This window comes from Lampetra fluviatilis, chromosome 2 (assembly GCF_964198595.1).
Source record: "Lampetra fluviatilis chromosome 2, kcLamFluv1.1, whole genome shotgun sequence".
In the NCBI taxonomy this organism is placed as follows: Eukaryota; Metazoa; Chordata; class Hyperoartia; order Petromyzontiformes; family Petromyzontidae; genus Lampetra; species Lampetra fluviatilis.
This window is the reverse complement of record NC_136276.1, coordinates 19,748,319-19,771,615: the sequence shown is the minus strand read 5'-3', so window position 1 is coordinate 19,771,615 and position 23,297 is coordinate 19,748,319.

Here is a 23,297-nt window from a genome sequence, read left to right as displayed (position 1 = left end):
CGGGGCCCTTGAAAGTGCGGGGCCCGTAGCTACTACATATGTAGCTACTACATATGTAGCTACTACACATGTAGCTACTACACATGTAGCTACTACACATGTAGCTACTACACATGTAGCTACTACACATGTAGCTACTTTTGCTACTAGGAGAATCCGGTACTGGTCGAAATGGGAATGTTAGAAGCGCTCGCTGTGAAAGCCGTTCGTGCTGTAACCCCTGATCACTGCCGTTGCCACCTCTGCGGATGATTTCGCGTCGTCTACGGATGAAAATAGGAACCGTTCTGAAGAGTGTCGGTATACACCTGTGGAGTTCCGAGACGTCTGAATCAGACTCTGTGTTCATACTGGAGGAATCCGAAGAGCTATAAAGCTCTTTTTTTACAGATGTCCAGCAGCGGCGGGTCGGAACGTCACAGCAACAAATAAAAATAAACACGACAAAAGTGCAAAGTATAGGCAAGGTAAACAAATCACTTTAAAAAACAAATAATATTTTTTTTCTTACCAGGTAAAGCCCACTGAGCTATTAGCTTCTGTTTCAAAAGCGACCTGGCCACAAATGACAGCTCAACGAAGTGGCTTGTCATGTGGAAATGTTTCGTGCCGGTACGGCCCCACTTTGACCACTGCTTATTCACAATCGAATTACAGTTGAAATATTTACACATTTATTTCAAATATTTTGTGTGATTAAACACTATTTTGTACGCGACTTACAGCCACTGAATGTATTTTTATGATGTTTTAACTGTTTCTCTGTTGCGTACAATCAATTTATATTTTATTCAATAGACAAGACGTCAGCTCACGCGACGATTTTTTTTTTTGCAATCAAACTTTGATTCTGATCCATTCCGAAAGCAGCAACGTTAAGTCTATCTCCAGAGATCAAATGGAATGGGGATATCCCGGTTTCTGATTTAGTAATCGGCAGTGAATCAAATCGTGACCTCCACAGCCAGGATACACTCTACATCTATTTGATCATTCCACTTGTTTCACCTGGAAAGCCTCACTGAGGCTCAATTCTTTATCAGGACGGTCAATGTTGCACTCTCTGAAATCCCTATTTTTTCCCGCATCGGAACGTTTGGCCAATACCAGTTGCATTGTACGGTTCGTCTTAGCAGTGGGAGCAAACCGGTGAACCCAGGAGGAAATCCATGCAGAACAGGGGGGAGAGAATACAAATTCCACCCAGAAAGGCGCCTGAGGCCAGACCGAAGCGCAGGCCCCCTCGAAGTTGTGAGGCGCGGATGTCACCGATGTGCCACCCTGCTGTGCACATAGCAACAACAACAACAACAAAGAGAGCTATTTACTGCATTTATCCTGGAAAGCCTCATTGAATCTCGAGACCGTGTGTGTTTTTTTTTCAGGAGGGTCTTGTATTGCAATGTCTGGCCAATTCCATCCGTGAGTGCTGTGCAAATTGGCAGAAATCGGAGTAATCATGGAAAGGAATTGCCGTGCATGCGGAGATGACAACGCTCTGCGCAACAACAAAGAACAGTGATGCAAGAACCCGCCCGCTTGCTGTACTGCCATCTGCTCACCACTTCACAGGCCAGTGGATCTGAGAGTCTCACAGACCAATGTGGTCCACCAACCCCTTCTTACAAATCACTGAGTTACAGGCCGTGTCGCCACTCCGCGATGAATGTAAAAATAATTGGTTTGTCAATCAAATTGTGACCCCTGCAGCCAATAGAGATTCTGCATAATTGGATTCCAAGAAAATAATTCGATCCGCTGATCAGGATGTGACCCCGCATCTGACCCCCCCTATGTGACCCCCCATGTGACCCCCATGTTGTTTTGGGTCACGTTCTATTTATCCTCACGCTGATCCGATTATCTAATCCAATTCTGAGATTATTTTTTGCAAAATTTAGGTGGAATCTGATTCGAATCGAACCGATGACACCCAAACTACGAAATCACAGACACATTCGCATTAACGGACCAACTCACAATAACCTGTTTAACTGTTAAACCAACATTGTTGCCATGCAGGAGGAGGAACAGAAAAACTGCACTAATTGTCTCTGTCTTGAAGCCCTCTCGGGACTAGCAGACCTTGGACGTTGGCGTTTAGCTCCTGAACATGTTGTCAATCGTTCTGGAGAATTGAAGAGTTCAACCAACGCATCAGCGCATTGTTAACCTTTTTAATACCTCCTTGCCATTGATAGCTATCAGCGCACTACTTTCTGTTAAAAACGAACTAAAACATGTTTTTTAGTTCACCAGGAAAGGCCCACTGAGCTATATAGATCTTATTCAGAAGCAACTTGGCCACAAATGATAGCTCAACTAAGTGGCGTATGTGAAAATGCATAGCAGCCAAACATCTCGAAGCGCACGTTTATTCAAAATGTAACCGGTGCACTCGAAGAAAATTCCACGTAACCATGGGGAGAATATACAAACTCGAAATATACAGCTGGCGTCAGGGTAGGGATCGAACCCACGACCTCCTGCATACCAGGCGAGGTAGTTAACATCTCGCCACCGTGGCAATGAGTGCAATGCCAACTGCATTAACCCCATCCCACTCATCCTTTCCAGTTCACAAAATATGTATGAGCTCCGTGGTGTAGAATAACAAAATAAGCAAGCAGATAATGTGTACGTATGTATGTTGCACTTCTTTCGCACCGTACGTAGCCAACCGTGCTAATCGGAGATGTGGGGGAAGCACAACAAACTGAACACAATGAAGGAGAGGTCTTGTTCGCTTATCGAGTGTGTTATTTTCCAGTGCAGTGCTGTTTAAGACTAGTTTAATAATAAAAACCTTACTATTACCTGAATAAGACCAGAAATATGTAGTTATTTTAGCGACAGTGAACATTTATTGATCTCGTATTCAGCTGTGAATGACGGGCAGAGATCAATTGTCCTTATTGTACCCCCACTGATTATTTACTGATGTATTTAGGTAACACATCGTTCTCTTAAAGGTTGCACTGATAGTTTACATTTCCTTGCATACCTCGCCAAATTGTAAAATGACCACATTACATTAAAAAAATCATGCAACAGCAGCATTATTATTATTATTGGGTAATGCAACACGTAGATTTCATCTTGCTTTAAATTCACTCGTAAAAAAAGATCCGCTCATTCCGATTCAAGTATTTTTTGTTGTTGCCATGAGCCCTGAATCAAATGATGACCGGCTCTTTAATGCATGTGGCGTGAATTTGAAACTGCATGCAGAGGAAGAACGGAACAATGAAACAGTTGTCCATGCACTCGTACGTGTATCCAACATCAGGTTGAGTGCATGTGCTAATCATGTCCAGGTTTTCATAGCATTCGAATTTTTTTTGTTTGGCAGCAGGAGGGCACACAAATGTATAGGCATTTTATGGTATTCTGAAAGCACTGAACAAGTTACGTTTAAAATATTTGTGTGTGTGTGTGTGGTTAGCGAGTCGCGCTGCGAACCCAACCACCCGAGTTTTATTCCCGCTCACGGCCAACACCAGTGACGATTATCTGAACCAATTTTGGACCTCCCCTAGGTTGACTCAGCCTCAAATGAGTTCATGGTGTAATGTGTAAACATCTCCACTAGGGAGATAATGGTGGCCTTATTTTGGTGCTGGCCACTCACCCCTTCGTGTGCCGTTCCGGTCTTCATAGGTGCTCGCTAACAGCAATTGCCCCAACAGGTTATTGAAGGTACCGTGGGTATCTTCCGCGCTCTGGTCGGAGCCAGGGTGTGGCTGGAGTTCCGCCATGCGCGGCTGACCCACGCCGTGCCGGCCTTCAAGGAGCAGTGGGCGATGGAGGAGGCCGTGTGCTCGGTGGCAGATGACGGAGAGCTCTGCATGCAGTTATGAGCTACCCGTCGGAGGCCGTCGGACTGCGAGAAGGGCTGCGTGCAGAACGAGAGAGAGCGAGAGAGTCAGCGAGAAAGTGAGCGAGAGCGTGAGCGAGAGGTGGGGGTTTACATAAAGCAAAGTTATTATTTTTTTTAAAAATTACGAAATGATGAACGAAGCAAAGTGCCGACTACACCGAGCATCTTCTTGTTTCCACTGATCGTAAAAAAAAGAGAGAGACTACTCGCTTCATAGAACAACCACATGCAGCAGTTAACTTCCTACCACTGAGTGGGCTGAGCGATCCCTGTGACGAGGATGGAACAGTGTAGCTTTTATTATTAAACGAAACTAAACGATGTTTAATTTTACCGGGTAAGGCAACACTGAGCTATACAGCTCTTTTTCAGAAGCAACCTGCCCACAAATGGTCGCTCAACGAAGTGACTTATCACGTGGACATTTATAGCAGCCAAATACTCTAAGCGCATGTTACCAAATGTGGAGGGAAAAATCGGAGGACCCGGAGAAAAATCCACGCGACCAGGGAGAGAGACACTACAAACTCCAAATATCCAGGCGTCATGGTCGGGATCGAACCCACGACCTCCTGCATACCAGGCGAGGTAATTAACATCTTGCGACACTGACACCAGTGCAGCAGTGCCATCAAACTACCGGAGAGACCTGGGATGCGGTGGATTTGATCTCTGTTCACTGCGGTGGGAAGGGACGGGGGAAGAGGAGACAGTGGTGACTCAATGTTAGGGGAATGTGCAAATTCATTTCAATTACTATCGCATTGAAGATAATTCTATTCATTGTGCAGTGCAATACAAAACAAGATATGATGCAGTCAACTACGGGCACATAAGATCAATGGCAAGTGGAATTTTTGGTCACTGATGAATGCATTTCCGAAGAATCCGGTCACAGGTTTAATGGAGCTAATGTATGCAGCGCTTGCCCTTGCGGGCAAAAATGAAAAATCACAACGGACCGCGTTTACAGAAACAACAAGGCCCTGATTCTTTTTTGCAAAAGGACAAGGCAGTGAAGATAAAAGCTTACAGTTTAACACGTAGGCTTTCGCGACCGATAGTATGCATAACCAAGGTTTTTTTGGGGGGTTAGATCACGTAAATATATAACTGTGTCGTTAAACCCGCCACCACCCGACACAGCCAACAAGTAAGGTTCGTCACGTAAACAAAACGTGACAATTAGTTACTACTTCAGCCCACCGGTGTGTTGGAGGGTAAATCCACAACATCTACCATTTGGGTACTGTGATGTTTCGCCGGCAGCAACATTCAGCTTCATCGGGTGATTTTGCCGGAATTGTTAAGAGATTCTTCCTTGATTATAAAAAACATTAGCGTTGATGGTTTGCTCGAGAAATTAATTGGAAATGTGTTCATTAGCAATGTTTTTGCTTTTGTGAAATGCATTACTCCGATATACAATTGTGAGATTGGTTTTCATTAATTATAATACAATTGTGCACTTTATTCGAGAAAACCCTCTCGCTAAATATACGTGTCCTTTTTCAGCTGAATCCTGAATTAGATGTTTGGACAATTATGTGTTCCATTGCGCGTGGGAGGAATCTAGTATACGTGAAGGAATCACACACACGCAAGGCTCAATAATTTAAGAGGCATACAGAGAGGTCGGAGAGCTATTTTGGTGTACTTCAGTTTACTGGTCACCTCATAGCACACCCATGATGATACGGAGGGCTTAACTTCTAACTCGATATTTTCCAGAATGCTGAATAGCAACGGAAGGCACTGCCATTAGAGTGCACAGCAATCCACGGTGAGTCTATATTACACTGGTCAACACACTTTTTCTGGCACAAGGTATTCCAACGGTGTTAAGGTAATTTTGGGGTGCTGATTACAAATCTGGCATCAGTTTTTGTCTATCACATCAGGTTTTTGAGATATCAAATATTGCATTTTCAATAAAAACTGCTGAAGAAAAGTATTAAATAAATGTGGATATCTACATAAAATGATAGTATAAACACACTATCCTAAAAATACAGCACCATATTTTAACACTAAAGCAGTCACTGACTCGCAACAACTTGCAATCATAAGTGACAGAGTTAATTTCGGGTAAAATTAATGAAAATGGGGTATGCCGATAGCATAAAAATGAGATGTGATAGAGCAAACCTGAGGTCAGATTTGGAATCAGCACCCGGAAATTAGTCTAAAACAGCTGCAAAAGTCCAGGCCAGAAAAAAAAATGTTTTTTTTGTTGCCCAGTGTTATTGTACCCTACGTCCTTATGAGCACATGAACAGGCCAACCGTGCGAGGCCAAAATAAGACAAGATAGATGTGGCGTGCCAAAATAATTATCGGGAGTGTCCGGCTGATATTAAGCCCTGCATTTGGTTTTTCCACGTATTCATAAAAATATGCCCATCACCCAATTTATTGGTTTTCCAGACATATTACCAAGAAGCAAGCAAGCACGCAACCTCGGGACTGGTTTTGACCTTCTGGGTCACATCAGCAGAGTCGGGCTTGTTAAACAAATGTTAGCAGATTATCAAACGTGATTGACAAAAGCGCTCCGTATAAAACATGAACCCCCCCCCCTCCCCCGTTCATTGCAAAAAAAGTAATCCCGGCATAAACTCACCGTGTGTGTTGCCACAACGCTCCGCAGCAACGCACGGCAATTTTGTGCTCGCGGTGATATCCGAACAGTCCACCTGCACCACCTCCAAGGTCTACCTCTCCGATTGGAACCTCCCCGTACCTCCAATTAGCAACGGGTGGCTATGTACGGCGCGAAAGAAGTTCAACATAGATATTTACTTACGAACATTCGACTTACAAACTTTCAGAGATACGAACAAACCTGTCCGTATGTCCAGTTGTCTGTTCAGACAGAGAGTCGTAAGTTCAACGGCCGCACAATAGATGGCAGTGGTTGTTCGGTGTCATTACCCAGAATTCCCAGCATTTCTGCAGAACCTGAAGAACCAGTGGCATCTATATCTGTAGAAGATTATACAACTTTTAAAGCCATTCCCCGTGTTTAGTGTACATGCCGTGCAACGTGTATGGAATCGACAGGAGTAAAGTTGGACTCACGAACAAATCGGCTTACGATCAGGCCTCTGGAATCCCAGCTCGTTCGTAAGTAGAAGAATCTCTGGACATGCATTCTCTCTCGGTACATTTCCTTGTATCAACTGCTGATTTTCGCGAGTGTGGCATGAAGAATCGCGTTAGCAGCCAACGCACCGGTGGCTCCGCGTTACGTCGCCGCGACAAATTTTTCCGGGACAACGATTTGAGTTGCTGGATCTCGGCAGAGCCCCGTGCACTGGGTTGATGGACGAGCTGTTACGGTCGGCGTGAATAGCGATTGCACACGACCGTCGCAAATGCATCACCGGAGCGCTTCCCTTTGAAATAAGTTCCCTTCCCCACCGCACACACCCATATGGCAATTTTCATCACAAATTAAATTGCGCGGCGCTCGCCATGGGGGAAATAGGTTTAAAACATCCCAACGATACATTTATTGGCCACCGAGGGCTCGACAAATCAGCCGCTGCAAATGCGCATTGCAAATTTTTGTGGCATTGTGAAGTGAGAATGTTGTTGTTGTTGTTGTTTTAATCGTTACCGTGTGTTATTCTGCACGGCGTTGCTCTGTTGTGGATAAGCACGGTTGGCTACGTACATTGCGAAATAAGTTCAACATACATACATTGTGGATTGTGGACACTTACAATAAAGCATACCGTTTTATGCACGATTTTAGGGCGCATGTTATCGCCACTGCAGCACTGCCGTTATGGCGACTGTAAATCACTTAGTATGACAAAGTGGGAGCATTGATTTAATCATCTTCTAGACAACATTACAATGGGCGATGTTATTCAATCATGGCACTAAAATGACCTAGTGAGGCTGATTGTGCCTGGTTCAGATCAATATGAGACTCCCAGAAATAAAACAAATTCATTAATATAAATGTACCATATCGCAATATTCTCTGAGTGCAAAAAAAAAAAATCGGTTTCCATTATTCAACGACATTTGCGTTCAACGACCCTGTGCCAACGCATTGTTACGGTTAAACAAAGGGCAAAAAAGACGCCTTTTTGGCATCTTGGTCAGAAAAACGTCACCGTTGCGTCTGCGAGCAGTCAGCCCGGCAATCGAGAGCTTTAGACGGCTGTCACTTTCGTTTGGACGCGTCGCCTCGTCTTGACGCGCAAACTCCTGCAGCGGCCAACTGCGCTCACTTCGGTGTGGCGGTCGACGTTACGAAGTGAGGACCGCGGCCCTCAATGAGGAGCGGCGCCGCCGCCGCCTCCTCCTCCGTGATCCGTGGATCAAACGAATCGCTCGAGTCGCCGGCGCACGGCAGCAAGAGCAGTCTGAGCGGCGAACGCTGTCGAAAGACGTCACGCGGTCGGCGCAACGGTCCTCCGCTGTCGATGCGAGGTGAGCGAACGAACCAAATGTCTGGGATGGTCCCCGCTCGGCGACTCCGGGACACAATCACTGACACTCGTTTGCCTCGTGATCAAAATGTCACGTTGACGCTCGCTTCTTGCCATCAGAGCAGCCCTCGGCTGCGGCGAGGGTGAAGGTCCTGCCTTTGGGAGACTTTGGGAAATGACTTCCTGCTGGTGGCTTTATGCGAGAGCGCAGCAGATATGAATGTCCACGTGCAAAAGGCGAGAGCAGATGTGTTCTGTGCACGGAAAAAAACTTCCCGTTTTGTGAGCTGCCAACACTGCACATTTTTCACGAAGCAAGTTTTTACTTTGCCAAAGTATTTTTTTTTATTTTGTAACACGATGCATTACACGATGGAATGTGTGTCTGTGTGTGAGGGGATGGTCATGTGGGGGGGGGGTGCTTACTACAATAGGTTATCATCAACAGTGCTTGTCTATGGCATGATATTTGTTGTATATATTAGTTTTTTTTATATATATATGCCAACATTGGTTTTACAAAATATGTAACGAGCGCATAATATTCTCAATTATCGGCAACACACTGTGTTGTCGGACACTTTAGGATTCTGTTGAATAAGTGTGTGACATATATTGCTGAAAATCAAATGTATAAAACTAATCTGATAGCACGTGATAGGCTCACAGTGATGGCATCACCGTTACTCCTCTGTGTAAGACCGGAACAGGGGGACTTCTTCACAATTCTGGCTAAATCGCCTGATGAAGTTGGTTGTAATCACCAGCGAAACGTCGTACTCGAATTGTAAATGTTGTGGGTTTACTCTCCAACACAGTAGTCACTAATTGGCACGTTTGTTTCTGTTGACATGACAAACCTTACTAGTTAGTTGTGTCGGGTGGTGGTGGGTTAAACGACACATTTATATTTACGCGACATAACCCAGCAATAACCTCGATTATGAACTAATCAAAAACACAGCGGGGAAGAGCATGCGGGTATTTAACTATAGGTCGTCTGTGCCCCCCCCCCGCCCCCCCCCCCGCTCCCACACCCTTGGGAAGTTTATCATCCGCCACCTCTGCCGTGCACCCCCTCAGCGTCTCGCTCGTCTCGCTCGTCTCGCTCGTCTCGCTCGTCTCGCTCGTCTCGCTCGTCTCGCTCGTCTCGCTCGTCTCGCTCGTCTCGCTCGTCTCGCTCGTCTCGCTCGTCTCGCTCGTCTCGCTCGTCTCGCTCGTCTCGCTCGTCTCGCTCGTCTCGCTCGTCTCGCTCGTCTCGCTCGTCTCGCTCGTCTCGCTCGTCTCGCTCGTCTCGCTCGTCTCGCTCGTCTCGCTCGTCTCGCTCGTCTCGCTCGTCTCGCTCGTCTCGCTCGTCTCGCTCGTCTCGCTCGTCTCGCTCGTCTCGCTCGTCTCGCTCGTCTCGCTCGTCTCGCTCGTCTCGCTCGTCTCGCTCGTCTCGCTCGTCTCGCTCGTCTCGCTCGTCTCGCTCGTCTCGCTCGTCTCGCTCGTCTCGCTCGTCTCGCTCGTCTCGCTCGTCTCGCTCGACTCGCTCGTCTCGCTCGTCTCGCTCGTCTCGCTCGTCTCGCTCGTCTCGCTCGTCTCGCTCGTCTCGCTCGTCTCGCTCGTCTCGCTCGTCTCGCTCGTCTCGCTCGTCTCGCTCGTCTCGCTCGTCTCGCTCAACTCGCTCAACTCGCTCAACTCGCTCATCTCGCTCATCTCGCTCATCTCGCTCAACTCGCTCAACTCGCTCAACTCGCTCAACTCGCTCAACTCGCTCATCTCGCTCATCTCGCTCTTCTCGCTCAACTCGCTCAACTCGCTCATCTCGCTCATCTCGCTCATCTCGCTCAACTCGCTCATCTCGCTCATCTCGCTCATCTCGCTCATCTCGCTCATCTCGCTCAACTCGCTCATTTCGCTCAACTCGCTCAACTCGCTCAACTCGCTCATCTCGCTCAACTCGCTCAACTCGCTCAACTCGCTCAACTCGCTCATCTCGCTCATCTCGCTCATCTCGCTCATCTCGCTCATCTCGCTCATCTCGCTCATCTCGCTCATCTCGCTCATCTCGCTCATCTCGTGCCGTCCTCTCTTCAGAGGATGAGCGCTGCGTCTTGTCGGCCTGACGTGGGGTAGCTGTCCATGTGCACATCCACGTGCTTTAGCCTTTTCTATGAAACCTCCAGGTTTGCGGACAGGGCGACCGTAAAACTGTATGTCCTATGGCCGAATGTGGTCACAGCGTTCTCTCTTCATATCGAGTGTTTCCAATACCCAGTAGTCAACGCCGGGAGACAATGGCGTTATCAATTTCGCGAATTTACAGCAATCCCTTGCCAGTTTAACACGTGGTAGGCTTTCGCGACCAATATTATTCATCATAAAGGTTTTTGGGTTAGATCGCGTAAGTATGAATGTGTCGTAACCCTCCACCACCCGACACAGCCAATTAGTAAGGGATTTGTCACGTAAACGAAACGCCAATTAGTTACTGCTTCAGTATTTAAGAGTAAATTCACAACATTTACAATTCGAGTACGACGTTTCGCTGGTAATTACATCCAGCATCATCGGGCGATTTGCCAGAACAGTGAAGCCATCCACCTGCTTCTCGTCTTAAATAGAGCAGCAGCAGGGCGTCATCGCTGAACCCATCAGGTGCAGAGATCAGAGGCGGAGTAATTAGTATGTGTTTCCTCTATAAGGAATTATAATTGTAATATGTATTACTTAATAATACGCTTCCAGGCCACACTTCTCGAATTAGTCTTGGCCAGTAATAATTAGTTTTACACAACACTTCAACGTTATCAAAATCAATTGAGTGTCCTTGTTGGCAAGTATGTTCTGCAACTGCCGACAGTTGTGTTTGAGAGTATTTAATATTTCTTTGGTGTTATTTTAATCTTACGCTAATGCCACGCCCCGTCTGTCCCTTTATTATGAAACTTTTGCCAACCGCGAATTCGCCAACCGCGAGATTTGAGTAAACGCAGATTCACTTCTGTGTACCTTCTAGATTTGAAGTTGTTGTGACTGCAAGGATCCATACTCTTAGGTTTTTTCGGTAAAGTCACGTGGGTGAAAATAAAAATAAAATAAAATGAATTAAGTCACGACGTTTCGGGCGCAATACAAGCGTCCTTCATCAGGCGGGGACAACCACAGCGAAGACGGACGTGATTTAATTTTGTTGTTCTCATTTTCATTCTGTGTACTTGTTTACCAGCCGCGGTGCCCCTATCGGTTCTGCAGCGGCACATTTACGAAGTGACAATGCAGCCAAATGCTGACAAAACCCAGTCGGAGCAGAGGCGTGCGCTGCGCATTGGCCCATCCTGGGGTGTCGGAGGCAAATTTAAAACGCGTCTTGCGACGACAAGGTAGGCGTCGTTTTTAAGGTCCCCCTTAACCATCCTGCAAGATCGCCGTGACCACGGGAGCTTTGACGCAGGGGCGCTGGTGAACAAGCGGCACTTTTCACAGTGCAATTGGACGAGCAAAATCGTCAGAAAGACGGGGGATGCGATAATTGTATTAATGAACAAAACATTTTGACTTCAGATGGAACTTCTCAAGGGATTACCCAAGTTTAAAAGTTTATGCAATTCTCCAATGTAAATATGTCGGTAATTTTCGGGTGTCAACACATTCGTCGCAAACACAGAGTGACAGTTACGCAACAACAAATGTAATCTATAATTAACACGGCTTGCGCGTATACAACGACTATCACACCCAGTCAAACGCGTGATAGACGCGTAAATAACGCAATGGCTCATGCCGCCGATGCCGATCGAGTGGTACTCTCGCTGTAACAGGCGCTGACGTTGTGCGATTGAGTTTGAATGAGATATTTAAATCGGTTGAGACGGCCGTGCGCCGCGTCTGCACGAGACTGGTGCCCGTGAAGATGTTTTACTCTGGGGACAGTTGAGTTATGATGATTTTGAGGAGCAAAGAACAAGGCTATTGTTGGAGTGAAATCAATAGTTGTCGAGCTTAAGTTTATACAGCACCAGGCAGTGTTCTTTTGCCAGCCAATCTTCGATTGCAATTTATTTAGAACTGATTTTGTGCTTAGTTCATTGCCCTTCTCCTGCACCTCCTGTTTTCACGGTGGACTACGTACGGTGCAAAAGAAGTTCAACATCCAAAAACACAGATCCCCCGTGTAGCCTTAGCAGACTGTTGGGGCGAGTGCTATTAGCGAGCACCTATGAAGCCCGCCACAGCACACGTGGGGTGGGTGGCCAGCATCACGCCCGGGCCGCCTTTGTGCCCCCGAGTGACGATGTTCACATCACACCAGGTACTCACTTGAGGCTGAGTCAACCCCCAGGTCCGGTTCAGATAACTTTCACTGGCGTTGGCCATGAGCGGGAATGGACATCGGGTCGCCGGGTTCGTAGCACAGCTCAGCGTCAAGCACTACGCTACCGCGCTCCCCGAGCATTGTAAGATAGACCTGCGGGGAGAGAGTGGCAGGCAGCGTCTCGCTTGTTACGGCGAGTCTCAGAAGCAGCCGAAGAGGCAGCGTCGACGTAATCCAGGGCACGGACAAAGAACTGGACAACTACTTTCCTGCGAGCCATCATCGAGACGCGGTTCCTGTCTTTGTAGAATATCAGCGAGTCTACAGTTGACGTTTTTTCACTACGTCCCGTCAATGCGGACACTTAAGAGATATCTGAGGATCAATCCATAACGCCACTTGGATATTCATATTCGGCTTGGGTTCACTTCAGGTGGGTGCATTGGCAAAGGGTAGTGGACTTTGCCGAGACTACTTCTCACTCCTCACCTCCCCCCATTCCACATCGCACGCTCTCCGCTTCAGCAAGCAAGGCCTCCTTTCAAAACCAAGTCTACCTTCATTCAGTGGGAGGTGATCCCTCCTCTGTTGCTCACAGAGTCTGTAACTTCCGCATGCCGTCCATGCTGCCGTTCAAGTTCAGGCTCAAGACCACAATCGCCTCCTCTGCAGTGTCGATTCACCCTGCATGATCAACGGCGACGCTGTCGAAGCAGCGGAGGAATGCCTCTACCTGGGATCTGGACAGACCACTGATGGATGACGTAGACATGATGTCATGCGCTGGATCCGCCTGGCTTCAGGAATAATGAACGGTCCAAACTGCATTGAGACCCATAAACGTTTCATATTGGGCACTACATTGCGAGCCTACCAGTGCTGTGTTTTGTCAGTGTTGTCGTTTGGTGCGGAGGCCTGGACATTGCTTCAGGCTCATTTGGATCGGCTGCAGTCGTTCCACATGCGATGCCAAAGACGCCATCTTGGAATCCAACGGTTCAACTTCGTCCGAAATGTCACCGTTGCAACTGCGACCGGTCTCCCAGCGATTGAGGGCTTCGTTCGAGGGAGACAGCTGTCACTTTATGGACGCGTCGCCCCGTCTTGAAGCGCAAACTCCTGCAGCCCACTTCGCTCACTTCGGTTGGCGGCCGACGTTCGAAGCGAGGACTGCGACCCTCCGTGATCTGAGGAACAAACAAATCACTCGAGACGCTGGTGTATGGCAGCAAGGGCAGTTTATGCGAATGCTGCCGCAAGAGGTCACACGTTTGGCGCAACGGTCCTTCGCTGACTTTGCGTGATTAAATTGATTATTAAAAATGTATTCCTGCTCTTAACCTTGTGATGCAACCTGCACTGGCGTCCACTGAGGTTTCGTGTCCCGGTGCAAGCTGGCCATTTTGGCAAATAAATCTCTGCACGTTCTTGGACATTTATGTACCTGCGGGCCTGGTTAGTCCCTCGTGGGCGACTGGGGACCGAAGTTGCTGCGATCGGCAGAAAAGGAACCCCGGCTCTCCCGGCCGCGGTTCCGGCACCCAACGCTGGGTGTGCCACCTTGGGGGCCCTCTCGACCGCCACTCGTAGGACCCGGAACTCATTGCGAATGCTGCCGTCCAGGGCTCTCCAAGTTTCCGCGTGTTCAGGAGAGAATGCGGGGAATTCGCTACTTCCTCATTAAATTTCGATTTAAAGCTTTCGTGACTGCAGGGATTCATCTTCTTGGATCTTTCGGTAAAGTCACGTAGAAGGGAGATAATAAAATAATAAAAATGAAACATAATCAAATAATACAATTCTCACGACGTTTGCGTTGTGGCCGAAACGTCGTGAGAATTGTATTATTTTATTATGTTTTATTTTTATAATTTTATTATCTCCCTTCTACGTGACTTTACCGAAAGAACCAAGAAGATACTTCCTCATTGCTTTCCCCAGAAGTGAATTTTTTTGTTATTCCGCATTTTTATCTGAGGTTATCGTTGAATTCTGTTCGTACGACGTTTTTGTTGCCACCTCAGAGTGGAGGTGACATTGCATCGCAAGTCGAACCTTTGAACCAAAACTGCACGGCCCGCTGTTTTTGTAAAGCACCTTGAGATGCAGCAGCATTTAGGAACAATCCGTAAATCCCAACTCAATCGTAACCCAATTATTTAACCAGGAGACGGAATATAAACCTCTTGAGACACACAGAACGTTGCCTTTTTTGCACGGGCGCCCTGCGTTGCTTCAAGGCATTTTAAGTCCAGGGAATATTTAAAAAACATTTTTCCTTTAATACAGTTTAACAATTACTTCGCAACAAAAAATGAAAAATGCTAAATAAAGAACATGAAATTGCACTCTAACACGTCTAATAAACAAGAAATAGAATGCAATTCGTGGGAAGGAAAGTGAATAGTTTCGGCAAAAATACAGGCACTAGAGAAAATTGCTCAAAATTTGATAACATGTAAACAAAATTGTTTAAGGCAGCTGGAAAATAAGACAAACGTGGCATGAACAAAAACATCTTCGGAGGTTTTACGTCAAGCCGTTCATCAAATTGAATTGGGGCACCGCGGTGGCAAGATGTCAACTACCTCGCCTGGTATACAGGAGGTCATGGACTCGATTCCGACCCTGATGATGCCTGTATGTTTGTAGTTTGGATGTTCTCCCAGTGGTCGGGTCGATTTTCTCCGGGTCCTCCGGTTTTTCCCTCCACATTTAGAAACATGCGTTTTAAATACATTTCCACATGATGAGCCACTTCATTGGGATATTATTTGTGGCCAGGTTGCTTCTGGAAAGGAGCTACATAGCTCAGTGGGCCTTACCTGCTAAAATAAAATAGAAAGTTAATATATAGATTGCATTGGCAAAATACGACTTTGTAAATGGCAAAGATATGAAGCATGCGGCTACCTGAAATATACAACAGTGCTATGTTTTTTTGTTTTTTTAAGCTGTACTATGTTGTTAAATGCATTTAAATTACGGGACAAATTCCTATGCGGCTAATAATTGAGGGGGTTATTTCACCGCGTCAATGTCATGTCCTTTTGCTATTTAAGCACGTAATTTACTTGAATTTGCAAATCTTGTCAAGACTTTCCAAACACGTTTGCATCAGTTGAAAACCCCGACGATATGAAACCGCTGCTCACTGTCGAAATCTTGCGTCTCTTCTCGTGAAAGTAAAAAACGTATGAGATAGCATTTCAATTATTTCACAGAAGCCTGCCTGCGCGTGTTATGATTATCTACACAATGGGTTTATTCTGCAGACAAGGAAATTGCTTCGTGTGTGCCGATTCTGTAAATCACATTGTTAACCTGGACAGCTGCCAATGAGTCCATCAGGTGATAAAAACGTCTAAGTGAAGTGCAGTAGACCCGTTAGTCTTTCACTTTGTCCTGGCCAAATCATACCCCTTCCAAATTGTAGTATCTATATATATTACTGGCGAGGAGCCGCCAGCGAGACGTCTCTCAGCTCTCCCAAGGGCATTTGCTATCATATCCAAAGTAAGCTGCAGGCGACTAAATCGCAGAGACATCGATTGCCATTTATTTGAAGAGGTTTGAAACGTACTAACGACGCGAACGAGCCGGAGTGGTGGTCGCGGTGGTTTCGCGCAGGTGCGCCGCGAGACCCTGGCCACCCGAGTTCGACTCGTGGCCGCAGCTGACACCGGTGTCACCGAGTGGTTATCTGAACCCGGCACTGGCGGAGGACTGCTCCAAGCCCTTGAATGACAGATGGGGGCTGTGCTCGAAACCACAGCAACACAGCGACTGCAGTCTGGCGGGAGTCTGCAGCTCTGACAACTTCGGGGCAACGCGAGCAAAAGGAAGGAGTCAGGGATATTAATCACGAAGACCATTCTGTGTTGTTAATAGCGCCGTCTTAAAAAGTATATATATACCACGTGCTGTGAAAGATACGACGACACATCCATTGTGTTCTGAAACAAACAAACATTGTTTTAAAGTAGCCGGTCTGTTTATTGTTATTGGTAAAATAACAGCAGACTAAATGTAATTGCTCGTGTTAAATGCCACAGATGCTCATATGGAGATAATTTGCAGATGTCAACTAACCAGGGTGCTGAGCAAAATATATTTTTCGTAAAACTGCAAGGCACACTGCGTAAGCAGAAAAATCACCAGACAAAGCAACACTGTGCTCTAACACCATTGCGTGTGTATAGAGTTAATACGCAACACATTACGCAGTGTGATATTGTCTAAAATGCATTTTTTCGCGAATATAACATTCTATGAAAACCAGACAGGTAAAATGAAGCGTTCATATTTCCATTTCATCTGAATGTGTTTTCTGTTTATTGAGATTGTTGTTTAACACAGTCGCTGAGCACAGGGCCCACAAACCTAGCACGTCAAACGGCCAGCAACAAACAGCACCACCAACAATGTCATCGATCAGAGTCAACGCGTGCATTGAACAATGGTTAGAGAGAGCTTGGGGGTAAAGGGACGGCGACGGGAGGAGGGGATTCCAAAGTGGAGCAGTGCGAGGGAAGAAGGAGAAAGAGAAGTGAGGTGACCTGCAGTGCGATGGGTGGGTGTGTGAGTGGGTGTGTGAGTGAGTGTGTGAGTGAGTGGGTGGTGTGTGGTGAGTGAGTGGGTGAGTGTGTGAGTGGGTGAGTGTGTGAGTGGGTGTGTGAGTGGGTGAGTGAGTGGGTGAGTGGGTGGGTGAGTGAGTGGGTGTGTGAGTGGGTGAGTGAGTGGGTGAGTGTGTGAGTGGGTGAGTGTGTGAGTGAGTGTTTGAGTGAGTGGGTGGGTGGGTGAGTGAGTGAGTGGGTGAGTGGGTGGGTGTGTGAGTGAGTGAGTGGGTGAGTGTGTGAGTGGGTGAGTGTGTGAGTGGGTGAGTGTGTGAGTGAGTGTGTGAGTGAGTGGGTGGGTGGGTGGGTGAGTGAGTGGGTGAGTGGGTGGGTGTGTGAATGAGTGAGTGAGTGGGTGAGTGTGTGAGTGAGTGAGTGTGTGAGTGGGTAAGTGTGTGAGTGAGTGTGTGAGTGGGTGAGTGTGTGAGTGGGTGAGTGTGTGAGTGGGTGAGTGTGTGAGTGAGTGTGTGAGTGAGTGGGTGGGTGGGTGAGTGAGTGGGTGAGTGGGTGGGTGTGTGAGTGAGTGAGTGGGTGAGTGTGTGAGTGGGTGAGTGTGTGAGTGTGTGAGTGAGTGGGTGGGTGAGTGAGTGGGTGGGTGTGTGAGTGAGTGAGTGAGTGAGTGGGTGAGTGTGTGAGTGGGTGAGTGTGTGAGTGAGTGGGTGGGTGGGTGTGTGAGTGAGTGAGTGGGTGAGTGTGTGAGTGGGTGAGTGCGTGAGTGGGTGGGTGGGTGGGTGTGTGAGTGAGTGGGTGAGTGGGTGAGTGGGTGAGTGAGTGAGTGTGTGAGTGTGTGAGTGGGTGGGTGAGTGAGTGTGTGTGAGTGAGTGAGTGGGTGGGTGGGTGAGTGTGTGAGTGGGTGGGTGGGTGGGTGTGTGAGTGAGTGGGTGGGTGGGTGGGTGTGTGAGTGGGTGAGTGAGTGGGTGAGTGGGTGAGTGAGTGGGTGGGTGGGTGTGTGAGTGAGTGGGTGGGTGGGTGGGTGTGTGAGTGGGTGAGTGAGTGGGTGAGTGGGTGAGTGGGTGGGTGGGTGGGTGAGTGAGTGTGTGAGTGTGTGAGTGTGTGAGTGGGTGGGTGAGTGAGTGTGTGTGAGTGAGTGAGTGGGGTGGGTGGGTGAGTGTGTGAGTGGGTGGGTGGGTGGGTGTGTGAGTGAGTGGGTGGGTGGGTGTGTGAGTGGGTGAGTGAGTGGGTGAGTGGGTGAGTGAGTGGGTGGGTGGGTGTGTGAGTGAGTGGGTGGGTGGGTGGGTGTGTGAGTGGGTGAGTGTGTGGGTGAGTGGGTGAGTGAGTGGGTGGGTGGGTGGGTGTGTGAGTGAGTGGGTGTGTGTGTGAGTGAGTGGGTGGATGTTGAGTGAGTGGGTGTGTGAGTGAGTGGGTGGGTGTGTGAGTGGGAGTGGGTGGGTGGTGAGTGAGTGGGTGAGTGTGTGAGTGGGTGAGTGGGTGGGGGTGAGTGGTGGGTGAGTGGTGTGAGTGAGTGGGTGGGTGGGTGGGTGAGTGGGTGGGTGAGTGTGTGGGTGGGTGGGTAAGTGGGTGGAGTGTGTGAGTGAGTGGTGTGGGTGGGTGGGTGAGTGTGGTGGGTGTGTGGAGTGGGTGGGTGGGTGAGTGAGTGGGTGGGTGGGTGGGTGTGTGAGTGAGTGGTGTGATGTGAGTGGGGTGGGTGGTGTGTGAGTGAGTGGGTGGGTGGGTGGGTGTGTGAGTGAGTGGGTGAGTGTGTGTGTGAGTGGGTGGGTGTGTGAGTGGGTGGGTGTGTGTGGTGAGTGGGTGGTGGTGTGTGAGTGGGTGGGTGGGGTGTGTGAGTGAGTGGGTGGGGTGTGGTGGGTGGGTGGGTGTTGTGGTGAGTGGGTGAGTGTGGTGGGTGAGTGAGTGGGTGGGTGGGTGGGTGAGTGGTGGGTGAGTGGGTGGGTGGGTGGGTGGGGGTGGTTGTGGGGTGGTGTGTGAGTGAGTGGTGGGTGGGTGGTGGGGTGGGTGTGTGGGTGAGTGGGTGAGTGTGTGGTGGGTGGGTGTGTGTGTGGGTGGTGTGTGGTGAGGGTGAGTGGTGGGTGGGTGTGTGTAGTGAGTGAGTGGTGGTGGGTGGGTGTGTGAGTGAGTGTGTGGTGGGGGGTGAGGGAGTGGTGGGTGGGTGTGTGGAGTGAGTGGGTGAGTGGTGGGTGGGTGAGTGTGTGAGTGGGTGGGGTGAGGTGTGTGAGTGAGTGAGTGAGTGGGTGGATGGGTGCGTGAGTGGGTGGGTGAGTGTGGTGATGTGTGGGTGAGTGGTGGTGAGTGGGTGAGTGGGGGTGAGTGGGTGGGTAGTGGGTGGGTGTGTGAGTGAGGTGAGTGAGTGAGTGGGTGGGTGGGTAAGTGGGGGGTGTGTGAGTGGGTGGGTGGGTGGGTGTGTGTGTGAGTGGGTGAGTGTGGGGGTGAGTGGGTGAGTGAGTGAGGTGGGTGGGTGGGTTAGTGGGTGGTGTGTGGTGATTGAGTGAGTGAGTGGGTGAGTGGGTGGGTAGTGGGTGTGTGAGTGAGTGGGTGAGTGGGTGAGTGAGTGTGTGAGTGTGTGAGTGATGTGAGTGTGTGCGTGGGGTGGGTGAGTGAGTGTGTGTAGTGGGTGGGGTGGGTGAGTGTGTGAGTGGGTGGGTGGGTGTGTGAGTGAGTGGGTGGGTGGGGTGGGTGTGTGAGTGGGTGAGTGAAGTGGGTGAGTGGGTGAGTGAGTGGGTGGGTGGTGGGTGGGTGGGTGGGTGTGTGAGTGGGTGAGTGAGTGGGTGAGTGGGTGAGTGAGTGGGTGGGTGGGTGGGTGTGTGAGTGAGTGGGTGAGTGTGTGAGTGAGTGGGTGGGTGTGAGAGTGAGTGGGTGTGTGAGTGAGTGGGTGGGTGTGTGAGTGGGTGGGTGGGTGTGAGTGAGTGGGTGAGTGGGTGGGTGGGTGAGTGAGTGAGTGAGTGAGTGGGTGAGTGGGTGGGTGAGTGAGTGGGTGGGTGGGTGGGTGAGTGGGTGGGTGAGTGTGTGGGTGGGTGGGTAAGTGGGTGAGTGTGTGAGTGAGTGAGTGGGTGGGTGGGTGAGTGTGTGAGTGGGTGGGTGGGTGGGTGTGTGAGTGAGTGGGTGGGTGGGTGTGTGAGTGGGTGAGTGAGTGGGTGAGTGGGTGAGTGAGTGGGTGGGTGGGTGTGTGAGTGAGTGGGTGGGTGGGTGGGTGTGTGAGTGGGTGAGTGAGTGGGTGAGTGGGTGAGTGAGTGGGTGGGTGGGTGGGTGTGTGAGTGAGTGGGTGAGTGTGTGAGTGAGTGGGTGGATGTATGAGTGAGTGGGTGTGTGAGTGAGTGGGTGGGTGTGTGAGTGGGTGGGTGGGTGTGAGTGAGTGGGTGAGTGTGTGAGTGGGTGAGTGGGTGGGTGGGTGAGTGAGTGGGTGAGTGGGTGAGTGAGTGGGTGGGTGGGTGGGTGAGTGGGTGGGTGAGTGTGTGGGTGGGTGGGTAAGTGGGTGAGTGTGTGAGTGAGTGAGTGGGTGGGTGGGTGAGTGAGTGGGTGAGTGAGTGGGTGGGTGAGTGAGTGGGTGGGTGGGTGGGTGTGTGAGTGAGTGGGTGAGTGAGTGGGTGGGTGAGTGTGTGAGTGAGTGGGTGGGTGGGTGGGTGTGTGAGTGAGTGGGTGAGTGTGTGAGTGAGTGGGTGGGTGTGTGAGTGAGTGGGTGTGTGAGTGAGAGGGTGGGTGTGTGAGTGGGTGGGTGGGTGTGAGTGAGTGGGTGAGTGGGTGGGTGGGTGAGTGAGTGAGTGAGTGGGTGAGTGGGTGGGTGAGTGAGTGGGTGGGTGGGTGGGTGAGTGGGTGGGTGAGTGTGTGGGTGGGTGGGTAAGTGGGTGAGTGTGTGAGTGAGTGAGTGGGTGGGTGGGTGGGTGGGTGAGTGGGTGAGTGGGTGAGTGAGTGGGTGGGTGAGTGAGTGGGTGGGTGTGTGAGTGAGTGGGTGAGTGAGTGGGTGGGTGAGTGTGTTAGTGAGTGAGTGGGTGGGTGGGTGAGTGAGTGGGTGAGTGAGTGGGTGGGTGAGTAGTGAGTGGGTGGGTGAGTGAGTGGGTGGGTGGGTGTGTGAGTGAGTGGGTGAGTGAGTGGGTGGGTGAGTGTGTGAGTGAGTGGGTGAGTGTGTGAGTGAGTGAGTGAGTGGGTGGATGGGTGCGTGAGTGGGTGGGTGAGTGTGTGAGTGAGTGGGTGAGTGTGTGAGTGAGTGAGTGAGTGGGTGAGTGGGTGGGTAAGTGGGTGAGTGTGTGAGTGAGTGAGTGAGTGAGTGGGTGGGTGGGTAAGTGGGTGGGTGTGTGAGTGAGTGAGTGGGTGGGTGTGTGTGTGAGTGGGTGAGTGTGTGAGTGAGTGGGTGAGTGAGTGGGTGGGTGGGTGGGTAAGTGGGTGAGTGTGTGAGTGAGTGAGTGAGTGGGTGAGTGGGTGGGTAAGTGGGTGTGTGAGTGAGTGGGTGAGTGGGTGAGTGAGTGTGTGAGTGTGTGAGTGTGTGAGTGTGTGAGTGGGTGGGTGAGTGAGTGTGTGTGAGTGGGTGGGTGGGTGAGTGTGTGAGTGGGTGGGTGGGTGTGTGTGTGAGTGGTGTGGGTGGGTGGGTGGGTGTGTGTGTGGGTGAGTGAGTGGGTGAGTGGGTGAGTGAGTGGGGTGGGTGGTGTGTGTGAGTGAGTGAGTGAGTGGGTGGGTGGGTGGGTGTGTGAGTGGGTGAGTGAGTGGGTGAGTGGGTGGAGGTGTGAGTGGGTGGGTGGGTGGGTGTGTGAGTGAGTGGGTGAGTGTGTGAGTGAGTGGGTGGGTGTGAGAGTGAGTGGGTGTGTGAGTGAGTGGGTGGGTGTGTGAGTGGGTGGGTGGGTGTGAGTGAGTGGGTGAGTGGGTGGGTGGGTGAGTGAGTGAGTGAGTGAGTGAGTGGGTGAGTGGGGTGGAGTGAGTGGGTGGGTGGGTGGGTGAGTGGGTGGGTGAGTGTGTGGGTGGGTGGGTAAGTGGGTGAGTGTGTGAGTGAGTGAGTGGGTGGGTGGGTGGGTGGGTGAGTGGGTGAGTGGGTGAGTGAGTGGGTGGGTGTGAGAGTGGGTGGGTGTGTGAGTGAGTGGGTGAGTGAGTGGGTGGGTGAGTGTGTGAGTGAGTGGGTGAGTGGGTGAGTGAGTGGTGGATGGGTGTGTGTGTGGGTGGGTGGGTGAGTGTGAGTGAGTGGGTGAGTGTGTGAGTGAGTGAGTGAGTGGGTGAGTGGGTGGGTAAGTGGGTGAGTGTGTGAGTGAGTGAGTGAGTGGGTGGGTAGGTGGGTAAGTGGGTGGGTGTGTGTGTGAGTGAGTGGTGGGTGTGTGAGTGAGTGGGTGAGTGTGTGAGTGAGTGGGTGAGTGAGTGGGTGGGTGGGTGGGTAAGTGGGTGAGTGGTGGTGAGTGTGAGTGGGTGAGTGGGTGGGTAAGTGGGTGAGTGTGTGAGTGGGTGAGTGTGAGGGTGGGTGGGTGGGTAGTGGGTAGTGGGTGAGTGTGTGAGTGAGTGGGTGAGTGGGTGGGTAAGTGGGTGAGTGTGTGAGTGAGTGAGTGAGTGGGTGAGTGGGTGGGTAAGTGGGTGAGTGTGTGAGTGGGTGAGTGAATGGGTGAGTGAGTGGGTGAGTGGGTGGGTAAGTGGGTGAGTGTGTGAGTGAGTGGGTGGGTGGGTGTGTGAGTGAGTGGGTGAGTGTGTGAGTGGGTGAGTGAGTGGGTGGGTGGGTGGGTAAGTGGGTGAGTGTGTGAGTGAGTGAGTGAGTGGGTGAGTGGGTGGGTAAGTGGGTGAGTGAGTGAGTGAGTGGGTGAGTGGGTGGGTAAGTGGGTGAGTGTGTGAGTGGGTGAGTGAATGGGTGAGTGAGTGGGTGAGTGGGTGGGTAAGTGGGTGAGTGTGTGAATGAGTGGGTGGGTGTGTTTGTGAGTAAGTGGGTGAGTGTGTGAGTGGGTGAGTGAGTGAGTGGGTGAGTGGGTGGGTGGGTGAATGAGTGGGTGGGTGTATGGGTGAGTGGGTGAGTTGGTGAGTGGGTGAGTGAGTGAGTGGGTGAGTGTGTGGGTAAGTGGGTGAGTGTGTGAGTGGGTGAGTGTGTGAGTGGGTGAGTGAGTGGGTGGGTGGGTGGGTGGGTGAGTAAGTGGGTGAGTGTGT